This window comes from Lissotriton vulgaris, chromosome 1_1 (genome assembly GCF_964263255.1).
Source record: "Lissotriton vulgaris chromosome 1_1, aLisVul1.2, whole genome shotgun sequence".
NCBI lineage: Eukaryota > Metazoa > Chordata > Amphibia > Caudata > Salamandridae > Lissotriton > Lissotriton vulgaris.
In genome coordinates, this window is record NC_141685.1 from 720,362,795 (window position 1) to 720,372,638 (window position 9,844).

At 44.4% G+C, this 9,844-nt stretch overlaps 1 pseudogene; it reads left to right on the forward strand.

The window, feature by feature from the left end:
- The first annotated feature begins 7,098 nt into the window (after positions 1-7,098).
- Positions 7,099-9,624, forward strand: LOC147747709 (TAR DNA-binding protein 43 pseudogene; annotated as a pseudogene).
- Positions 9,625-9,844: the final 220 nt, after the last annotated feature.

Sequence of the window (9,844 nt, forward strand, 5' to 3'; positions counted from 1 at the left end):
GGGAGGGGGATGGGGGAGTGCCTATTGAGGGTGGCCAGAAGTGGGGCCCCCAACTGAGTGCGCTGTTGCTAGGGAGTAATAACTCAGTCTTTCCTGGGTTTAGCTTAAGGTGGTTCCGATCCATCCAGCTCTGAATGTGCAGCATGGTCTTTTGAAATTCCTCAACGGAGTCCAGGGAGTTGAGGGGGAATACCAGCTGCAAATCGTCTGCGTAGTTGAATAAAATGACTTTTCTGTTTTTCAGGGAGTGCAGTAGGGGTTTGAGATAAAGATTAAAAAGTAGGGGAGACAGTGAGGAGCCCTGTGGGACACCACAAGTGGTTGGGAGTGTGGGGGCTGTGAAGTTCTCCAGCTTTACAGCCTGGGATCTGTCCGTCAGAAAGGACTTAATCCAAGAGAGAGCCGCGCCACTGAGGCCGGCTTGTTCGACACGGTGTAATAGTATGGTATGGTCCACCGTGTCGAACGCGGCCGATAGGTCGAGTAGTACGAGGGCTTGATGAATTCCATTGTCGGCGTTGGTCCTTAGGGTGTTCTGTACGGCGAGGATCACCGCCTCGGTGGAGTGTGCCTGGCGGAATCCCGCTTGGTTGGGTTCCAGATAATCTGACGTTTCGATGAAGTTGGATAAGCAGCTGGTTACATAGGCTTCCAGCAGCTTTGCGCAGTAAGGGAGAAGGGAGATGGGGCGGTAGTTAGAGAGGTTGGAGGGATCGGCACCTGGTTTCTTGATAAGAGGGACCAGGGTGGCATTTTTGAAGGAATTGGGTACTATTCCTCGTGATAGGGAGGTGTTCAGAATGGGGAGTATGCCCTGAGGGAGTGTGGCATAGACTTTTTTCAGAATATGCGGGGGCAGGGGTCGTTGGGTGAGCCCGATTTTACTTGGTTCATTAGTTCCAATAATTTGGGTGGGTCAATGGGGGGGATGTCCTGAAGGGTATTAGGATTTCTGCAGATGTCGGAATCGTCTACTACAGCATGGTTGGTTTGAATGCTGTTTTTTATGATGTCAATCTTCTCCTTGAAGAAGTCGTTGAGTCGGTTGCACATCATTTGTGATGCAGGTTGTGAGGGAGAGGTTCTGGCGTCATTGCATAGGTCGTTGGCGACTCTGAAGATTTCCCGTGATTTGTTTTTGGCGTTGGAGATTTTATCTGATAAGAAAGTAGCTTTGGCAGATAAGATAGAGTCCTTGTAATTTTTGCGGGCTGTCTTATAAAGTGCTTTGTCTGTGGCGTGGTAGCCATGTCTCCACTTCCTTTCTAGTTGGCGGAGTTCTAGTTTCCGCTTTTTTAGGTCAGCGGAAAACCATTTGTGGGCGTCCATGCGACGGGCGCAGGAGAACTTGGTAAGGGGAGCATGTTCATTGCATGCAGAGAAGAGCCACTCGGTGTGCGCTTTGTCCATCAGATTGATGTCTGATCCCTGGGTAGGGATGGAGTTGGTCAAAGTGGAGAGGAAATCTTGGAGGTTTAAAGATCTCCATTTCCTGACTGACTCTCCCGGGGGCGCTTGGTTTTTTAGGTGACCCTGAGTGGTAATAGAGAATTGCAATAAGTGGTGGTCAGACCATATGCATGGTGAGGCCGTGGGACAGGAGGTAGAGATGTTGTGAGACCAGATGTGGTCTAGGATATGTCCCTTTTCATGGGTGGGGATCGAGACATGTTGGTGGAGGTTTAAGTTGGAGAGGAGTTTGAAAAGTTCTGTGGCGTGAGGTCCAGCTTCCGCGTTGTTGTACCAGTAATTGAAATCTCCTATGACCATGACCTTGTCATAGTCGACGACTAGACCTGCTATTTGCTCAGACAAAGAGGCAGGGAAGGAAGGCATAGATGTAGGTGGACGTGATATCAATGCTAGCACCATGGTGCCTGTCTCGGTGTCAGATTTGATGACTAGGTTATCCGTATCTGGTAAGTCTAGGGGAGGTAAGGTGGTACACGTGTGGTCTTTATGAATAATGGCGGCAACACCTCCCCCAGCTTTTCCTGATTTTCTATTAGCAGACAGGATGTAATAATCTGATGGTAAAGCCCAGAGTATATCTGGCAAGGAGTCTGTGGTGAGCCATGTCTCAGTGACAAAGAGTATGTCAGGGGTATCCGCTTTCAGGAGCAGGAATATATCAAGTTTGTGTTTGACCAGGGATCTGGTGTTAAGATAGAGACATTGGAGGGTCCGGAAATTAGGTTTGGGGGGGGCTTATTGTTTTTAGAGTTTAGGGAGAGGATAGGGGTCGGTTCTTGTAAGTGATGGTGGGAAAGGATATTGCTTGCCTTTAGGCGGGCGTGAGTGGTCGGGTAGAGGGGTTGAGGAGCGGGATTGTGCAGAGAATGCAACTCTAGGGAGGAGTACCTGATGAATTCTTCATTCTGCCTGGTCCCTGGGCCCGTCCAGGCGCGGACGGGCGCAGACGGGCTTGCCTTAGGCGCGCCTTCGGCGCGCAAACGGCGCTCCCGCTGCGCTTCCTGCCCAGGCACATGATAAAGGAAAAGGAGGGGGCGTGGCCTCAAGGGGGCGTGGCTAGCGAGCACGCCTGCGATGGCGGCCGCTGGATGACACCAAACAATTACCGCAGCAGCGCTCAATCGGCTGCGTGGTAAGAAGGCGGGATACAGAGATCGGTAAGCTTTTTAGAGGTTTTCAATTCAACAAAGTTAAAAAGCAAATTGTACTCAACTTGTGCTTCTAAATACGCCTACCCCAGTGTACCTGACCTAAGCCTAATACTTGGGAGTGAGTAAGTAAGTAGCAGTTTAAGTTAAGTTGGTTTTGCCAAAGGTTTGCTTCAAGAATTCTCTCTAAGGGCTTAGTCAACACTGTACCTCTGGAATAGAATGTTGGAGGTCTTGTCTCTCCTCTCAGGACTCAATATCCCAGTCACCCGCAAGGGTAGGCTGGAAACGCCGGAGCTGGATTTTCTCGGCAGGAGAAAAGACAGCGTCTTTCTCAGAGCGTCAAGGAGGAGGAGGGGCAGCGTCCGTGGGCTTCTCGCATCTGCTGGGCTCTGCAAGGGACAGCTGTTCTGCTCCTGTATTCTCTACCACCACTGCTGTGTTTGCTTAAGGCAACGTTGGTAATATTTATACCTGGAAGGTGCCTTGTTTGACGTAAGTTTTTGGACATAAGACGTCAATAAAGTGTCACTAAGAACCGGTCGTTCTTACAGTGCTCATTAGAGTTCTATTACTAATCAAAACATAGCAAGCGGGGCTTCCCAGGTTGCTGGGGTTTTTTTCTGTTGAAAGAACTCGGTGTGTAATCTAGGAATCTTAGATAGTGGCTTCTGCTGTGTCATATACTGTAATGAGCTGCAGAGACGAGTTTCTGAAATATGGCTCTGATCGTTTATGCCATTATAGGGGTATGGATTGATTATAGCAGTATAGGGGCATAAGGTCATAATATTGATCGGGGTCCTAGATAGAACATGACACCCACTCCTCGAATTTATGTCCATCAAATTACTAAAAACTAAAGCAATAAGATGCATGTGTAATACTTCCCACCCCAAAATACATATTGCATTTGAAATGGCGTATTTGAAATACATAAAAATATAGGTACTGTACACCTTTAAGCATAGAAATCATTCAAAAATTATAGCATATGTAATCAGTTGAACGATTTTGCGAAGAAATTACACATGAAATGTCTCTCAATACAAAAAAAAAAGGCGAGACTATTTCATCACATATAAATGCAATTGCTGTAACATGTGCTAGAGGCTGAGGTAAAGTTATTATGTCTCTAGATCTACTAAAAATAGAAGTATTGTTCTTTATGAATAGTTCTACTTTAAGCAAAGGTTTTTGTGCCAGAAAAAAGGTAAATATTTTGAAAAAGTGTTCAATTAAAAAAAAAAAGATTTTCATGGTGGACGGGGGAATAGAGTTCCAAACTCTTTTTAGTAGTTTTTGTTGATCAAAACTGGAGGCCGAATTCAGAGTTCATGAGAACGCTGTGCGCCGGAATGTGTTTCCAAAAATTCATTGTTGTTGTTCAGGGGAGAACATCATATCAGACAGGCTCTTAAAGAATAGGTCTCCATATTCAGGTGACAGTTCGACCAAGTTCGATAATGCTGTAATTTGGCCGGTATGAGAATGATTTCTATCATCGATGTTTGGATCAGCAATGCTCACAGAAGGCCGTATCTGGGTGATGTTGCTTTCATGTATCGCTTCACTGCCGCCACCTAGTCGTAGCACAGGAGTCTCAATGAATGCCGTCATCAGGATTGGTAACCGCTGGGGACAACACGATGCGTGAGCCGTTACAGGACTTAGCAAAGTATCGATATCCATTGGTACTGCTGATGGTAGTGCAAGACAGGTGTCTAACATGCATTCTTCTCCGCATAGCATACATCGAAGCACAGGTAAGATGCAGGTCTGCCATATGGGTCTGAATGAAAGAAACCAGGTCATGTTCAGATCTCTTAGATGGGCCAATCCAAGGACTCTAGTTATGCGGTCCCGGTAGCGTACTGCTAGGATTGTTTCTTCCATCCTTGCCGGAGTCATGTCTGTGTTTTGGCTTGCTATATCGGAGCAGGAGGGTCAAAAATAAAATGCCTGCTACAAGTCCCAAAGTCAGGGGTATGCCGCCAAAGACTGAATGGACAAAATTAATAATATATCCCAGGATTGCTTTGAATGGTGTTAATAGTCCCGAAAAAATCATCTTAAATACGCCTGAGATACCTACGGCATCTGACATATTTAGAATTTGGCTAAGCATTTCTGTGGAATGCACGGGGCAATTTGTTGATAAAAGGTCATGTATCTCCGATGTTGTCCTTGCAACTTGGAGATCATACTTCTCTTTTGATGACATTATGGGCACTGTTGTCTGTAAAAGCACAGACTTCATTCTGCTTAAAGTATCAATTCACATAGAAGAGACATTCAAAGGAGGCCAAATCGGCGTCTAGGAATCTTCAGGGCCGTTTGGAAACAATGCTTGCATACAGCAAGTGACCATGGAAGTTACGCTTACGAGATATGCTTTCCCTGGCATCAAGCCACAACAGCTGTGATTCGTTATTAGAATGTAACTCCCGTTAGAGAGTTGCTTAAAGAAAGGCTCTATCTGCGTTGCAGGTGTGACATGTTGGTGGCATGAAAGGTTGTTTGAAGTTCCTTCACAGGCCCTGTGTAAATTAATACCCTGGCACAAAACTATACCGCTTAGTGAATATTTGCAATTTTCACCACTAAGAAATACATTTTTGTTGCTGTCACTATAACATGTGTGTGTATATGGTAATTTCCATGCTGACTTAATGTACCCTTTACCCAATCGTTCAAACTGGCAAGTCGGTATATACTCAAGACAATTTTTAAATTGGAAAGTGGTGTCGGAATTGTGATAATCCTGTGTATTATCCATTCAATGACAGGTCTTTCTGACATTGTCAATGGTAATCTCTCAAGTTTTTCGATGCTCAGGATTGTATCTGTGCCAAGCTGATTTGTTTATCAGTAAGGTTAAAGATGGAAAATAATGACGTTGTGTTGATTAAACGCCATGGCACATAGCCTGAACAAAGATTTTGCAGCGTCCAGCCTAGCTGTACAACAGAACACAATTGCGACTGGCCATGCTGTAACATTAGCAAGTCTTTGTCTATTATATCGATGGCAGATGATACAATACTGTCCAGTGAATATATTCTGGAGGACAGAGTCATTAACCCATTGTCCACAACAGAAAGTGATATTTCCAAATTAATACGATCAATTTCTCGTATTTTTTCAGCTGTTTCAATTTGTGTTACTTTCCAAGCCTCATTGTATGCCGCATATATACTTGCCACTATGAAACGTTTTTGACGCTGTTTGCGTGGTCCCATAATGAAATCGCGCAAATCAGCACCATCTTTAAGTAAAGATAAGTGTTGCTTATTTTCTGCCAGTGTGGATGATTCTAGCCATTCAAGGCACAGCTTCCCTACACTGTATGTTGTTACTGTCCCTGGATGTTGTCTCTGGGAGTATCTAGGGTCTGGTCTGGTCATTGTTAACCCCTGTGTTTTGTTCAGGAATCTATCTTGACAGTTATTCGTGTCAGTAGGCCAGATTAACCACTTTTTCCAATCAGGATGTGTTCTGTTTAGATGTAAAATTTTAGATACATCTATTTCAACTTCTGTTGTTGCATTATCAGGTGTTGGCTTTGGAATAGATGGTTTGTAAAGGTCTTTAATCTTAGCTAGGCCAAGACAGGTAGTTTGGTGAATTGTGTCATTTAAGAACATTATTTGTTCTGGGATCATGCAGGCTCGAAATAATGCTTCTAGGCCTTGTACCTGCCAATCTTTTGTACCCCAGATGGTTTTTGTTTCAATGTTATTTTTCAGTTTATAATAAAATGTTTCTGCATCACTTGTGTTAAACCCTGAGAAGTACTGGAATTTCTCATAGAATGTTTTTGAACTGCTTTTAGGTGGAGTAGCACAATGTTCCCATTGGTTATATTTAAAAACATTTCTAGGTTGTGCAGATTTATGTAAGTAATGGTCTCCGTAATGTGAGAAGCAGTACATCTGTTCATAATTAGACGAACCTTGTAAATAATCATGTTCTGTAAATCTTGCTAACAACACTAAATCAGACATCATATTATTTATACTTTCAAAATCCCAATCATCAGAAAATGTACTTGGTTTAACAAAGTCACTTAAGGAAACCTTGAACTGGTGAGGATATTTCAAGATCTCGACCGGGCCATATACTTCATAGTCAGTTTTGTCCCATACTACCCCGCCGGGTATTGGAATGGCTGTGACATTCACTGATGATAGTCCTCTTTTCTTCACGTGAGATGATTTGTGTGGTTTTAGAACTAAGTTGATGTTCTGACTTGCTGTGTCCATTGAACTGTATTTCCCTTCAATGAATTTTCCCAAACAAAGTATCATGATGAGCCAAAGCAGGAGGAAAAATAAACCAAGCCCAAACCAAAACTCTAACCATGGAAAAATAAGGTAAGTTTCCTTGAGTTGATGAAATAGTTCTGTTGCTTTTTCTTTAAAAGTCTTTGTTTCTGGCGTCACTTCAGGGTCGTTTTGATCTTCAGAAAAGAGGCCTTTTGACGGGCGCTACGCTGTCGACCTCGCGTACTAATCAGAACACATCGTCGCCTTCGCAGTGGGCTGCCATGGAGATGGAATATATCCGTATTACGGAGGACGAGAATGATGAACCCATGGAAATTCCCTCCGAGGATGATGGCACGGTCCTTCTTTCTACCGTTTCTGCCCAATTTCCCGGAGCTTGCGGTCTGCGATACAGAAACCCAGTCAACCAATGTATGAGGGGAGTCCGGCTAGTAGAAGGAATACAACATGCCCCTGAGAGTGGTTGGGGGAACCTGGTTTATGTAGTTAATTATCCTAAAGATAACAAAAGGAAAATGGATGAATCCTATGGGTCCTCCGCTGTAAAAGTGAAGCGTGCTGTGAAAACTTCAGATCTGATTGTTTTGGGGCTTCCTTGGAAGACGTCTGAGCAAGACCTGAAGGACTACTTTAGTACTTTCGGAGAAGTTGTTATGGTGCAGGTGAAAAAAGATGCAAAAACTGGCAATTCAAAAGGATTTGGATTTGCGCGGTTTACCGAGTATGAAACCCAAGTGAAAGTGATGTCACAGCGGCACATGATTGATGGGCGATGGTGCGATTGCAAGTTCCCAAACTCCAAGGGTCCTGATGAACCAGTTCGCAGTCGGAAGGTGTTTGTAGGGCGTGTTATGGAAGACGTATCTGCAGAAGAACTTCGACAGTTCTTTACCCAATATGGCGAAGTTGTTGATGTCTTTATCCCTAAACCCTTCAGGGCTTTTGCGTTCGTTACATTTGCTGATGATCAGGTTGCCCAGTCACTTTGCGGAGAAGATCTGATTATTAAAGGAGTCAGCGTGCATGTATCCAATGCAGAACCTAAAAATAGATATTTAGACAGAGGAGGTGGTAGATTTGGTGGGAACATGGGAGGCTTTGGAAACCAAGGTGGATATGGTCCTCCTGCTCGGGGTGGTGGCGGTGGTGGTGGTGGTGTAGGGGGTCCCCCAGGTGGTAACATGGGAGGAGGTGGGGCCGCAGGGGGCATGAATTTTGGACCATTTGGAGTTAATCCTGCTATGATGGCTGCAGCCCAAGCTGCACTGCAGAGCAGCTGGGGCATGATGGGAATGCTGTTGGGGCAGCCGAATCAGCCTGGTGGACCACCAGGGAACAATCCAGTGCAGGGGAATGTACCACGAGAACCAAACCAGGGATTTGGAGCTGGCCCTAATGCTTATGGATCAAACACTGGTTCTGTTGGCTGGGGTGCATCTAACCAGGGCCCTACTAGCGGCTTTAATGGTGGTGGATTTGGTTCTCCAAGCATGGAATCTAAATCTTCATGGTGGGGCATGTAGGATCAGTGTATCTAGTGCGTTTGTTTTTCTAAGTTCATGGTAAGACTACTGTATAATACCTGTAAGCAAGTCTCTTAAGACCGTGCAGCAAACATATACAACAGTATTTTGACAGTTGTTTTTCCCTTTGTTGTAAACCTAAAAATTGAACGTTCTACATTTTATAACTTGTTAATTGAGGGGTTGAAATTAAGTGACAGCGATGTAGAGATTTGTGTACTCTACCCTGCCATTTCTGTTCAATGTTTGTCATTGAGTCAGTGTTCATTTTATTTAGTCTAATTTTCTCTTGGACAGTGACTTTCTGCAGATTACCCGTTTGGAAAGCTTAACTTCAGAATTGGGGTATTGTTTACAGTCTTCCTCGTGTACAAAGCACAGTGAGGTCATCAACTGATTTCTACGTTCATCTTGCTGCCAATGTTCTGCAACGAGCACTTCCCCTTGAAAGCACAGCTGTAAATTGCTCCCCGGATTACTTTTTGCCGGATTACTATCCAATCCACCATTCTCCCTGCACGTGCCTCGTCTTAACACGGTGGGTGATGCATTTTTAATCCACTATTACATGGATTCGTGCCAACGCTAGAATCGCAAGGCTGAGAGATGGACCAAACAGCTGTTTGAACTTTGTGGAATTGATGATGGTGCCGAGGAATGAGAGGGTTGGGTATGAGCAAGGGAAAAGAGAAGAGCGCGTGCAGAGACCTGGTGTTGCTTTCATGGATTTTCTTTTCAAACGTGGCAAGATTGTCTCTCGACCCTGTGGCTTTGGTGAGAAAGTGTGCAGAGCAATGGGAGCAAGTAACGTACGAATGTTTCCTGCACTCAGAAGACCTCCGATCTGTTGGACGACTTGCACGGTTTCCGTGCCTTGCAAACCAATGTAGTTGTATGCGTTTTGAAATGAATTTGTATTTTTTTCCTCAATGTATACTGCTGTGAATGTTGTATGGGATGTAATTTCTGTTCATGACCTGGAAGCGTGGCTTTGCAAACTAGCTTGTGCTTCGGAAGCGAGCACTAGAATGTGCCACATGGAACTGGTGTGTCATGGAGTCAAAATGACTGTTAGAAATCTATAAGAATGCGGTCTGCTGTTGTCATTTGTTCTGCACTTGAATGCTTTTTTTACAAGTTGTAAATATAGATAAATCTTAAAACATTTAAATAAATGGTCCTTGTTTTACAGCTCTGATCTTCAGAAAAGGTATCGAAGTTGATGAAGTAGCCAGAGGCAGTTCTGTCAATTGTTGGAATTGTTTTCTCAATTTGTCTCTCGGTAGCACATTCTGATGCCACATCATTGTAGACTGGTGTTTCATGACGAACTGTTTCAATCTGTGTTTCAAGAGGCACGAGTTCCATGGCATTATTGCATAGTCCCTCTCTGTGCACTGCACTGCAGGTT